This window comes from Ascaphus truei, chromosome 1 (assembly GCF_040206685.1).
Source record: "Ascaphus truei isolate aAscTru1 chromosome 1, aAscTru1.hap1, whole genome shotgun sequence".
NCBI classification, from domain to species: Eukaryota; Metazoa; Chordata; class Amphibia; order Anura; family Ascaphidae; genus Ascaphus; species Ascaphus truei.
In genome coordinates this window covers 132,576,948-132,591,416 of record NC_134483.1, presented here as the reverse complement: position 1 = coordinate 132,591,416, position 14,469 = coordinate 132,576,948, and the positions used below count along the sequence as shown (strand labels likewise).

General features: G+C 39.0%; 1 protein-coding gene and 1 long non-coding RNA gene across 3 annotated transcripts in view; one reads left to right on the top strand and one right to left on the bottom strand.

Annotated features, from left to right (window-relative positions):
* Positions 1 to 14,469, bottom strand: part of ADAMTSL1 (ADAMTS like 1) — a 943,111-nt gene that overhangs the window by 529,340 nt on the left and 399,302 nt on the right. The gene's annotated exons all lie outside the window — the stretch shown is intronic.
* LOC142469730 (uncharacterized) overlaps positions 1 to 14,469 on the top strand; it is a 51,639-nt gene that overhangs the window by 3,754 nt on the left and 33,416 nt on the right. Inside the window, exon 2 of the long non-coding RNA XR_012789073.1 lies at positions 3,818 to 3,869. This is a non-coding gene — a long non-coding RNA (uncharacterized LOC142469730). The remainder of the gene's footprint in view (positions 1 to 3,817; positions 3,870 to 14,469) is intronic.

Here is a 14,469-nt window from a genome sequence, read left to right as displayed (position 1 = left end):
ACAGCTGTGAAAGAAACCTTTGAAGGACTTGGCACTCACACAGGGCCGTGTGAGTAGTATCTATACATATTTAAATATATATAGATCCCTATCCAGTCCCTCTGTACCAGCAATAGCGCTTTGACTGGGGTATTTACCCCTTGAGCATGCTGTGTATGTAAATGATGTTCCAGTAATAGCATTTTAAGATGTAATACCAGCACTCCTGAATTACATTATTTTATTTCATTCTTGTATTTCATTGATTGCAATATCTGTAAACTCAGAATAATCACCCTGTGCTCCCCTATTCTCTTTGTTCGCATGTTTTGAGGATCCTGGCTATATCCTGGTGGGGTCTGAGCATCTGAGACTTTTCTTACAATTTCCGTATATCAGGGGTCCATTGGGAGACTCCTGAATAAGGTAGAATATGGCATCGGTCATTAATATTTCTTCACTGCAAAAGAGTTAGCGCCTGAGTATTTTTTGTCTTTCTAGTGCCAAGGTGTACCAGAACCTGTATTGGGTTTGTGGGTGCCCCAACCGAATATGAGGTACCCTAGAAAGTATGCTGTAATAAAGTGTGACTTATAGTAAATGTAAAAAACACCATAAGGCTCTATGCAGTCCGCCTGGGAATATATTTAAGGTACCACCTTGTCTGCATAGAATCCGGAGATGAAAGAGGAGGCGGGATGTTGAGAGGTGTCTGGGTGCTAAGTGGATGGGCAGGGCGGCGTACTGGGTCCAGAGAACAGAAATCCCCTGTGGGGGGGACCCTCTGGTCTGCTAGACTCAGTGGTGCCTGCCAAGCGGGAGGCAATGGGCTGGCTATGGAAAAGATGGCGATCGTAGGCACTTTACCTATTGGCCAGAACATATGTCCCATCCACAGGGCATCCCGAGCTGGCTCAACACGCCTCCTGTCTCTAACATCATCAGCCAGATGAGCCCCACTCTGATTGGCTGGTGGGACATGTTCCCAAGCCCGGATTGGCTGCAGGGTTCTGTGAATGCAACTCAGAAGCATTATAAACGCTTGAGCCAATCAGATTTGGAGATTCTAAGCAAGATTCTAAGCACCAAGTGCAGTGATTTATTATCCAAACCTCTGGAGATAGGGGAGGGGTGGCGTCTGGAACTGCAGGCTGATTTCACTTCCAGGACATTGCAGGCTCAGCCAGGGGAAAATACGTAAGTAGGATTCCCTGCACCTAGGAGAGTCTGTTTTTTTTACCCAGTTCCCAAGTAAGTGTGTATTTTCTTACGTAGTTTGTGTAACATTTAGTGTTTGCCTTTTCCTGTGAATAAATGTACAATTTATTTCATTAACTTATTTTGCTCAATGTATGATTCTGGTAAAAAGGTGTAAATGTCTGGTCTCCCGTGACACATTCAAATTTGCAAGAACTATTTCCAAATATATGTTTTGTGGGTATCGAAGGCTTAGGAGTCAGAGATAGAGAGGTACATTACATCAAACATCATACAGTGGTTCCCAAGCATTTTAAACTAAGCCCAACCAAAAAGCTTTGTGTTTGCCTATGGGACCCCCATTCTGTATTTAGTGCACAAAGCCAGATTGGACCAAGGTTTCCCCAAATGATTACATCTACTAGAATGAGGATTATGCTCATTGAAATATATTAATTGGGTTATTGATGGAAGTCCCTTTTTTCTCTCGGTGACTTGCCATTGCATTCCTTGGGACCCTCTGTGTTCCTGTTGGAAAACACCGATATACCAATAGACACATTTAGCCTGCTTTTTAACTACAGTGTAACTAAAATAGACAATCCAAGGCGGCGGATTTTTTTGCGAAAGTAAATATATATATATATATATATATATATATATATATACACAAAAGAGAAACAGAAAATCCATGCATAAGCACTCTGATCCAGAAAAGAAAAATAAATTTACAAAAAGTTTATTGAACATGGGTTGACAGCAAGGACAAGCAAAACAAAATGGACAAACACAATGTAAAAACAACCGGGGATAAGTCTAACTGAAAAATTAACACCACTGGTATTTTGCTCGTACCATCCATTTAATGACTTAGGTAGCGTGTTCTATTTTTCAGTTAGACTTATCCCCGGTTGTTTTTACATTGTGTTTGTCCATTTTGTTTTGCTTGTCCTTGCTGTCAACCCATGTTCAATAAACTTTTTGTAAATGTATTTTTCTTTTCTGGATCAGAGTGCTTATGCAGGGATTTTCCGTTTCTCTTTTGTGTTGCCATATCTTTTGTTCCCATAGCACCGCCACATTATTTTATTTATGCATATTTGTGGTTTTATATATATATATACATACAGTTGTATTTGCATATATATATATATATAGCGCTTCTAAGTGAATCTCAAGCACTGGCAAAAATCAGCACATTTGCCTAATCGGGCCCATTTTGCACCGAGGGCTGAAAAAATGCCTTAGTGAATCGCACTGCAGCCTTTATCAGGCTTAAAGGGTACTTTGCGCTCTTAAAGCCACTTATCGGAGTGCAGTGAATCGGCCCCAAAGTGACTTGCCCAAGGTCACAAGGAGCCGACACTGGGAGTTGAACCAGGTTTACACTCAGTGTCCCTGTTTACAGCCAGGGTCTTTATTCACTGAGCCTCTCTTAATCCAGTACAGTAATTCCATACGAAGTAATACTACTACTACTACTACTACTACTACTACAATGATAGCAAAGACAGGAAAATATAGTCTTTCACTTTGGGGATCTACTGTTGAATGTTTGTTCCGATTGTGGCCCGATATCGTTTAGATATGCAACTTCCACAATTACGTCGCACTGCTTTTATTCAAGCTATGGAGAGGCCATGGTTCTTATGTTAAATTTCAACTGACAGGCAGAAACAGTTTAGCAGAAAAATTATTACAAATTATAGTAACGGCACTTTAACACTTTGAAAATGCTAAGCGAATATATGGAATAGCAATGTGACGTGAGACAGGTTAGTAAAGGTGACTGGAAAAATGTATAAAATAGATTGCGATAGCTGAAAGGAACCAGATGCAGATTTGCAGAGGTACATTCTTTATTTGCATGACCTTAGGACGAAAGGAAAACTCTTGAAATGTAATTATAATATAGTTCGTCCTAATAAGGGAAGTCTGACTATTTGAACTACTAATCAGATAAAGGGACTTTATGGCTCTTCTCGTGCTATTACAAAACGTGTTCTGAAGGTGGTCACACACAGGACCACATTAAACTAACGCCACAGATACGCTCACTAGATGAAAACTTGGTGATTAAAAAATATATTATTTCCCTGGTTATTTCTTTTAAACAAACCATATTACCGCCTCACGAGACATGAAAATAAATTACTGTGCCACATATCTTCAGCCGCAAGACGCGAATTAGCGGCAGTATGGAAACAAACAATTATTCCCTCAATTCCCAAAGTTAAAAATAAAGTCTGGCAGATTTGCTACATGGAAAAACTGGTTAGTCTTAATAACGACACCTACACTGATTTTCAGAAGGTGTGGTTACCTTGGATTCTGAGTGAAAACCAACCAGAAATTAATACCCACTTAATTTTGTTGTAAAAAAAAAAAAATTGATATTTATATTAACTGTGTGATAGAATATTTTAAGAAGTCTTGTTAGGTAAAATTGTAAATGAATGTGTACTTTCTCCCATCTCTATTTTTTGTACCCTTCCCTCCCCCCTCTCCCTAAAAATTTTTCATAAAAATTAAGTTTAAAAAAAAATATATATATATATATATATATATATATTATTTCTAAATATTACAAAATATATATTTTGAAAGTCTGACCCATTTGCTATTTTTTCATTTATAACAGGCAACCAGAGGCTGTTGATTGTCTGTCTTGTTTGCTGCGGCCTATTGATAAGGTAATTATATTTAGAAACACTCGCCCACATTGTCCGAGCACTTACTTAGGTAAGGTCACACAATATAGATCTAGAGAAGACAGTGTTAAGGGCAGTGACACACACCTTGAACCTCAGGTTACAATATTTACTAACATTTATATTGTAGCGTAAACTATCAAATATTTCTTGACTAAAATTGTCAGGTTTTTTTTATATACCAGAAACTCTTTACAATGCAGTATTTCTCTTAAGTTGCTCTAATAAGAAGTAAATCATCTTAAAAATGCTCAATAACATCTTTTTGACACATTAACAACGTGTGCAATGAAACAATGGCCCAGATTTACAGTACTAAGCACAGCAGTCTTCTTCCGTAAGACCCCTTGTGGCGTTTTAAAGGTCCCTCCCGCCTATTAAGGAATGGTCTGGAAGGTATATTCCAGCGCTGGAAGGTGCCTTGTGCTTGAAGACCTTCTATATTTTGTAGGCTTGTATATCAGTTTATATCAGTATATCATGCCTCCCCCATGAGATCAGCTTACTGCACCATTGGCTTCACCTAAATAAACATTGTTTCCATGATTACCTGCGCATTGGCAGGTAATTAGAGACTAGCCCGTGTACACTACAAACTGAGCCTTGGGGACTCTTCAAAATGAACAACTCACAGAAATATGTCTATTTCAGCTTCAGACTTCTGCCTTGGGATATACTGTAGTCACTTCTAGATAGGCAGTCAGCAACAGGCTATCAAGGTATGTTACACACTCCCCAACAACTCTGCATATAAATCACACTCTGTCTCCTCCTCCTTATTTCAATGTCTCCTTTTAAAGGGGCAATCCAATCCAAGTATCTATGGAAGCAGGGGTCCCTGGAGCTGAAATTAACAGGGTTCAGTTTCAGAGACCCCCTACTTCAATCATGTGTAATAAAATAAATGTAAAAAAAAAAAGTGCTTGAATTGCCTTTTTAAAGAGTCAGAGTCAATCCAAGCGGAATATATATATATATATATATATATATATATATATATATATATATATATATATATATATATATATATATATATATATATATATATCGGGTAAAAAAGTTACAAAACCCCTCCCCAGCAAAGCATATAGCAAATGGAAATATTACTGTATGCTCATTTGCATGTCTTAGACAGTTCTGCAACCCAGTCTTTCACCATTATCACCCAGCACACAGCACTTCCACTGCAGCAAGGGATTCTGGGAAATGACATGCAAATGAGCACACAGTGCCACCTTTTGCTTTGAAACCATTAACATGGTTCCCTATAGGCTTAAGCTTGTTGCATGGTCACAGCTTTGAGCACAGCCAGGGTTAAGATGCATAGCCAGTAAACATGGGTTAAATATATAATTTTATATATGCAGCCTTTCATTACCTTAATTGAAAACTAATTACGTAAGCTGCTGATCAATTTGTTCTCCCGTGATTGATCAGCAAAATCCTGCTTCCCAGGGTTCACTAAATGGCTGCCTTTCAGTTTCAGATCAATCCTTCAGTCAGTGTAACTCAGCAACTACAATGTATTCTTATATTAGTAAGGTAACATTATTTATCGTTACAGTTTGCAGCGATCTTGCACTGCTGAGGAGGTGTGCTAAACCTGCCATAGAAATCAAAGGATGCTCAGTATATTTAAACTAATTAAAAATGGCATTAAGTGTTGAATAAAAAAAAAATGCAGCAAGTATTATCTAATACTACAGAAATGATTTACGGGTTTAAAAACCCCACACATGCAGGCTAGTACATTAACACAATGGACACACAGTTTCAGCTGCATTAACACAATGTTACATTCAGTAGCATTTCCTATCACAAATTCAATTAGATCTTTATGTCCTAAAGTTACTTTTGACATGCTGCTCAAATAATAATAATAGTTTTTTCTGGTATAGCGCTGACTGTGTACGAAGCGCTGTAGATAGAATTTTTGCAAGCACGAGTCGCTGCCCCATAGAGATTACAATCTGTTAAAGTAAGCTGTATTTATATACTTGTAAAAAGAAAAGGAAAACAGCCTTATCTCCTAATGTTTAATGCTCCCGATTAACATAAATGTTGTAGAAAATAAAGGCTAACGTTGATACACGGAAATCACAAATATGAATAGAATCTCTAATATACCATGTATACATATATAATATTACATATATCAATTCGATATATATATCAATACAATATTCAAATAAATATTCACGGGCAGAGGAGATTTTACCTAAATATGATCATATATCAATATGTTTCTGTTCCAACAATATAGGGAAAAAATAATAAACGACCATGGTCGTACTCTATACCCATCACAAAGCCTACCGCAGGCCAGGCCGGGATGGCCTCAGCCTGCTGCAGGAGCTGAAAGAGAGAGCTGGGGACCAAGCTAACGGGACAGGGGAGGGACAGGCAAACAAACACAGTAAGCACTTGTGGACGGGTGGTCACCAGAGCTTGGGGTTGGAGCTAACAGTGCAGATGGAGCACGGGGGGCCGGTGGGGGATAAGGTAAGAAGCTTTGTCCTGGCTGGGGGTTTGACCTGGAAACTATGGGTTTTGGCCACGTATCTCCAGGCTATGGGTCCACTTTGTAAACCTCTAGGTGGCCTCTCCTGCATCTTCCGGCATCCTCTTGGCCCCTGCAACTCCTGTCAATATGGCGGCGCGGCGACAAATGGCACTGTGTTGCCATAACAAGGTAATCGCTAAATGTTAAAATGTTATCTTCGGGTTAGTCTTCAGTAGAAGGTGGCAACCCTGGTATGAGTGGTGTGTTTGTCATGCTTGTGTATGAGGTATGTGTGTATATGATGTGTGTGTGTGTGTGTGTGTACAAACACGCATCCCATTTACACACATATCCCAGCTATACACACACACACTCACACACACACATATATATGTATAGCTGGGATATGTGTGTATATGGGATGTGTGTTTGTGTATATATGGGGGTGTATGTATATCTAGAAGATAAAAGCGCAAAACGCTTGAGTGATTTATTAGGTGCACAAATAAAGAATTAAAAATGCAAACTCACAACGTTCTTCATTATAAAAGTGAATGTAAAGGTTAGAAGCCTTTTACATGCGTTTCTTGGTTAGAAACCTTTACATACGCTTTTACAATAAAGAACATTGAGTTTGCATTTTTAACCCAATAAATCACTTATTGTGCCATAAGATGCGCAGACTGTAAACCCTTCTGATCTTCTAAACAAATATCCAAGTGACCACAACAACACTCTGAGCAGCAACGCTTCATTGGTCCTCATCCTGCTTTCTAATCCACTAACCACCTTTACTTTGTTGGACTAGTGACTCATTTTAACATCAGTGATACTAACAAGACTGAATTATCTTATGATAACTAGTCTATAACTATATTTTTATATAGATATTTCTTCATTAAACATCTATTTACCTTGGGGACTTTCATCGTAATTTTCTATTATGCAATGTGTATGTGTGTATATACAATATGATGCATGTATTGCCATTGGGTGTAAAAAAGTGTGTTATATCTGTATGTATATTGTGCATTTATGTTCTGTGTGTGTATGCATATATGTACTATATTGCATGCACTGTGTGTGCATGTGTCTATATAGTGTTTGTTCAAGCATGCTGCGTGCATCTGATGTGTTTATTTGGTCTGTTACTGTGTGTGTTGTGTTTGTCACGTGCACACATATGTATTTGGTATGTATATGTGGTGTTTGTTTGTGCGTTTGCATGTGTACGGACCTTGCTTATTGTATTGTGTGTACATGTGTGTAGGGTGCGTGTAGTGTGCATCTATGTTTAGTGTATTGGCTGCCTTGTTACTGGGCCAGTTGGTTGGGATTGACCCCGGGCTATAATTTGCCAGCCCATGGCATAAAGAGTGATTTTTTTTAATGCAGTAAGGATGATCTAATACTACATCTGGGGGGCGCTAGATTTTCTGGGGGGGTGCGGCAGTTATAGAGGTACCGCTCTCCCCCAAGGAGTTTAAATTAAATGCCGGGGGACCGCGTGAGGCTTCTATAACACACTTCCCTTCCAGCGACGCATCGTCATGGTATCCCAGCACCAAATGATGCCGCGGGGTAACATCACGTTACCATGGAAACATGACATCTCATGACCCCACGCGTCATTTGATGCCAGGGCCGAGCAGAGCAGGCAGGGGTGCGCACGGGGAAAAGTTTGCGCACCCCTGTACTATATAACCGACTTATTAAAAACCACATATAGAGTTATTAAATAAATGCTGCTTACAACAATTGTATTGGAATGCCCAGCACTACCTCTGTGTCCCAATCCCAAATTTAGTGAGTGTTATGAAGAAGCAGTCTCCAAAAAAGAACAGACAAAAAGAACTGACATTGTGTCCCTCTTATGTGATGGTAACGTCTGGCCTGCTACTCTTCTCTTCCGCTTCGTTTTCTAGACAAATGATACAGAATGTCGGCTGTCCAAACTCCATGCTATGTAACACCCCCTAACATCCCCACCCACCAAACCTTAATCAGATCAAATGTTGGGCTGGATCATACTCCACCCTGAGGCCCACTCCTTCCCAAAATGAGCAGCCACTTTACCTTTTTGTTTCAACATTTCCCCTTATTCCCTCTAGAGTGTGAAGTCTCACAAGCCGGGTCCTCGTTACCTCTTTGTAGCTGTGCATGTTTGTCCTTATTTGCTATGTATCTCTGTTTATGTAATAATCAAATCTCTGTACCCGCATTGTTCGGCGCTGCAGAATATGTTTGCGCTTTACAAATAAAGATGATGATGAGAATAATAATAATATTGAAAGAAATCCGAGTTCTATCAGGTGATCAGAAAATGCTCCAGAGCTGCTTCTTCTTCTCCCCCCCATACCTCATCGTTATATCTTAATACATCAAACTCAAATGACCCTCCTACCATTAGTATGTAACAAGATTAGTCTCATGTAAATGCTATTTTTCCAGGGATGGAATAAGCATGGGACATAAATATTATCCTGGCACTGTAACTACAGTATGTAGTGTATCTAGAACTACAGCATTAAAATTGATGAGGTATAAACCTGGGAATCTTAGGATAGGCTGCTCTCAGCTGGCATAATAGTTGCTTTTTGGTTAAGACTGCCAATAAACCTGGGTTTACAGTCCATTATGACTCCGAACAAGTAACTTTATCTAACCATTCCGTATGTACCAATAAATTAGATTATTAGCTCCATGGGGCATTGCTTCACAACGGTTGCATTGTTCTACCATACAATGTGATGTACAGATATAAGAGAATAACCATTTCTCTTGCACATTTAGCTAATCTATGTCTGACCAAATTAAAACTCTTTCTATTCTTATATGACCTTATTAAAGCAGTTCCGAAATAAGGACGATTAGCACATTATAGAAGTCTTGAAATAGTCCAGACAGTTTTTTGAGGTTACCCTCCCCTCTTGTTCCTGCTGTTGGCGGCCAGATAGCCATTAATGCTTCCTCTGCTAGAGCACATCTGCGCGAAGCACTTTTATGATGTTTAAACAAATGTGACCCCCCCCAATTCACATTGCCAAATCCTACCCTCAGTAGAGCACTCCCTAATAAACGGCCAGTTCAAACACCATGTTAAACAGCAATATGCTTCTCATATGTTTTTTTTTTTTTAATCACCTGAACCAGAGATCTCTTGGAACCAAACAATCGCAATCTACCTCAGAGAGCCTATATTTTAGCAGTTTCTGTACTGTATTTGCCTCTCACAACAGTAGATATTTACTTTATCTGCTCCCATCATCTGTGCTGTTGAGCCTATGAATATGGGGGGTGCTGTTTTGGTGTGCAATGTTGCCAATGGACATCTTTTTCTCCTGGAAAATGTGGGAGTAACTGAGGCATGGGGACAATGTGTGCATCTTGCAGGGGATCTCTCCTCCAGTAAATATAAGTGGGAAAATAATCATTTTTTCTGGAGGCCGGAATTTGTGCTTTATTAAAATGTTTGACAGTCTGTTCTGGCTTTTCAGAGTGATGTCACAATACCATTATACCATTATCATAATCATCATCTTAAGTCTTATAGTTTACAGTATACATATACGATTTATGCAACCCCTTCCCTTGTGGAACACATGGCTGTTATTTTTGCCATTTCTGCTTTTGAGAAAGGCCTGTGTGGCTGAAACGTCAAGTCTACTGGCAATAAATTAGTTTGTTGAGCAAATCCGTGGAGCCCTGCTTTTCTTCATTTTGTTATTTTTGTATGACATTAAAAAATATCCCGTAATGAAATATGCCTGGAATCGGGAGACGGCAAAAACATGACATTACTTGCTAAAGCTTTTGACAATTACACTTTACAGATTTGTCTTTTTATCTGAGTTTGTATATGATGTTTTAATAGACGTAATAGACTTCTTCCTCTATCAGAGAGGTAAACAGAACATTTGCAGATTGCGTTAGGACTTGCAAAAGAGTGGATACCTTGGAGTGTTTACAGGCTTATAATGCCTTGGCCAAATAATTTAACTAAATTACCCTCACTTAGGAGAAGAAAAACAGATAAGTATTTAACTATATAATTTGTTATATTGGATGTACTGTAGCATTGTGGCCTCCTGTCTTTTGTTATATACATGTAGCCATGCATAATAATGACTGCGTACATCTTCCCTGTTGGCAGTAAGTCCTGGTAAATAGAGGCCTGCCAACAGTAGTTATGGAGGTTTTCCCTCACACCCTGGTGTGGTGCCCTGTGTAAGGAAGGGAGTGGCTGTATGCTCTGAGTCCCTGGATAGTGACATCAGAGATGCGCCTGCCCCCTGAGGTATAAAGGGCACAGCACTGTTAGTTAGTGTTGTGTTAGCCAGCAGTTGTGTGACGCAGCTGGTGAAATGTATGCTACGGCATAAAGGATTGGAGGAATACTTTTGTGACCCTAGTGCTGTAACTAGCGGTAGCAGAGTGACCAATTAAGTCTGTCTAAGCCACACTGTGTCCAGGGACCTGGCGCAGTGGTGATCTCCCTAGGAGAAAGGGAATCCCACTTCAATACGGGAGGGCGTACCTGGCAAAGGGACAGCACGGAGAGATGTGCGGCTAGAGCCGGTAGCTGCATGGGGCAGTCTGCTATATCTCAATCTACAATAAAGATGCCATGTTCAAAGAAAACCCCACTGTGTGAGTGTGAGACTACTCTGCAGTGGCAGTCACCACCGAGAAGGAGGTCCTCACCAGGACCATCTCCCTGCGGAAGCATAGATCCTGATGAGGTGGAGGCGCTGCACATGAAGTAAGTTGGACTCGTAACCACTACCTCAGATACCTGTCCTGCTGCCATCCTCTATAACACCAAGCGGGAGACTCAGGAGTCCTGTTACTAGCAGGTGCACCACCACACACGACCTTGTAATGGGGACCGGTTAGACCACACGGGCCAATATGAGATTGGGTGGGTCAGACAAGGGGGGTCCAGCCGTTACATACATTAGGTCACAATCCCAGTTGCACTCATTTTGACACAAATATATATGGTGTAGTGGGTTTGGGTTCTGAGCTTGCAGGGACTGCGTGTGATTGTTTTTTGAGTACACTTCTTTCTTTGTTAAAGTTAATAAAATGTTCCAAAATATTACTTCCAACGGAAAGAAAGCCTCAGTTACAGTACTTGTACACATTTGCATGTGAATGCCCAGAATCCTTTGTGCCTATTCTGTGTTATTCTTTAATGCCAAGAGCAGGTCAAAGGACACTATATATAATATGTCATTAAACAGTGGGAACCGACATGCTTTTATTATGGTATTTAAATTCCATATGACAAAGGCACAATGCAATGGATGAAAGCAGAGCAGCTAATTTGGTATTTTAACATACTAATGTGGCAGTAGTGAAGGGAGAAATTGAACGTAGTAACCATAGGGCTCAGGTTCACATAATTTTCTAGTTTGGTCAACAGTTGGATTATGTTTCCTAAACTCGGACGCATTGAACTGTGGTCCTTTTCTTTTGCAGTGTTGCCATCTGAGGGCATCTAGTGTATATGGGTCACAATAAGTTCATTACACTTACACATCTGATATTTATAAACATTTAAGCCTCTCCCGAGCACGGAATGATGGATTTCTGGGAAACATTCCCCTCCACAAAAACCACTGAAAGACAAATCAGCCTGCGAGAGTGAAATCATGTTCCTTCAGAGGGGGTACAATATTAAAACCAGTCTTATCCAATAGAAATGCCATAAGCAGTTATCTTTGTAAAACTAACGCTGAAGCTTCCTAATAATATCATCTCTCCCTTGCCGAGGCTGGACTTTTTCCGAAGCCAGAAACTGGACAGAATATTGTATAATTTCAATCATATGCAATTATTACATTGTAGCTTTCACTGGTCTTACTTGGCAAGGGATTCCTGCATTTTCTCAGCATAATAAACTAGGCATTTTAATTCTTTTAACTGCTGGAGAATGCATTTTGTAAGCCAAGATTTATGGAGGTCACCTTTATTCCAGCATTTTTTTTTGACAGGCTATTCTTTTTAAACGAGTTTAAAAGAATAAATAAATATTAACTTTTGGTCTGACTTTTTATAGTTCATATTTTTGTTGCTATCTGAATTTAATCCCCTTGTGTGAACATAACAGTGTTATGTTGCTAAAGTTTCAGGAGGATTAATTTAATGTTTTGCCTTGTTTTTGACCTGTTAAAGGGGGTGAAGGAGCTCATAACTGATCTTAAAGCTGCAGTTCAAGCAATATCATACGTGTGTTTTTTTTAAATAAATCAGTTCTGTACTAATATAAAAAAAACAATTTGAAAGACATTTTTAATGTCTTCTAATGTAACAGGCATTTTGGTTCCTATAGCAACCATATACAAAGTCACATCCTCTTCCCCTTCTGAAACAGCATCACCTTTTTGAGCCCTGCCCTCTCTAGCAGTGAACCAATTGAATCTAGTGCTTCCCTGGTCACATGATCTTCATCACAGAACTTTGGCTGCCAGTTTAGCAGAAGATTACCCAAGATGCATTTAGTGAACCCCCAGCCAAATTTCAGCGATCGATTACACAAGAATGGATCTATCGGCAATTTAGCTTATCACTTGTCAGGGTGTACAGTAGATTGTATTGATGCACGTATTGAATGGATTTTTTTTTTTAAACAACAGCTTGTACTGCAGCTTTAAATATTGAATTCAATAAAAAAAAGGTTCACTTACTATTTATCTGATTTCAATTAAAAAAAGTATTTTTTGTAAGTGTGACATATTTAAATCAGTATTTAAGTTTTAAAGACATATCCTCAGTAAGCAAACAACAAAAGGCCCTGATGATATAGTTACATAGTAGATAAAGTTGTGAGGTTGAAAAATACATATGTACATAGAGTTTACCCTGTGTTAAATTTAGTTGAGTAAGACAATGATTCTATATTTGTATTTGTATGAATCTAGAGGAAGGCAAACAAAAAAAAAACCCAGTCAAACATTAACCAATTACCGTATGTCTCATAAGGAAGGGGGAAAATACATTCCTTTGTGATTCCAGTAAGTTTAACTTGGTATTGGTATATCCCTGTTTACCTGTCCTTTCTAAAGAGATGTATAACCTTTTCTTAAAGCGATCTATTGTATCTACCCGTCTTTATTGGAAGTAAATTACACATTTTAACTGCCCTTACTGTAAAGAACCCTTTCCTTTGTTGCTGGTGAAATTTCCTTTCCTCCAACCTTAAGGGATGGCCCGAGTCCTTTGTACTGCCCGTGGGATGAATAGTTCTTTAGAAAGCTCCTTGTACTGTCCCCGAATATATTTGTATATAGTTATCATATTCCCTCTTAGACGCCTCTTTTCTAATGTAAATAAATCTAATTTAGCTAGAATTTCTTCATAAATCAGATTTTCCATCCCCTTTATTCATTTAGTGTCTCTTCTCTGCACGTTTTAAAGTTCCATAATGTCTTTTCGATGGAGCGCTGCCCAAAACTGTACTCCATATTAAAGGTGTGGTCATACTAAGGCTTTAGACAGTGGTAGAATTAAATGGATAATTTTAATGTAAAAAGGTATTGAACATCTTAATGTATATCCTTGTTTTAACCATATTCACAACCAATCCATGTATACTAATCAGTTATTTTCTGTTCCATCCTGTACACTATTCTAGTCATACTGTTTTATATTATGTTCTAAAAATAAACACTTGGAAGGCATAATAATTTGTCTTGGAACAAATTTCCTATCAGTGTCAAGTGAATTTAAAGCAAATACCTTTGTCTAGTCTTCTAAAATGCTTCCATTGTGCTTGCCTAACAGGTGTGACATTTCCACCACCTATTGTCAAGATGTATCACATCAGTGATGACTTCCAATACTGATGCATATGTATTAACACGTCTGTCCCCTGCTCCTGAATCCAGACCTCTGAAGGCATCGTGTCATTATTTATGGGCTGGTATTATTTCATTTATACAACATATTTTGCAGCTGTTTCCTGTAGGTGTCCAACTCAGCAAATGCACTATATCTACACAACCATAAACCTTAGGACTTAACTACTGAACTTTGTATGGCAAAGTTCTTTCTCAAGCCAATGCAAGCAAGTCT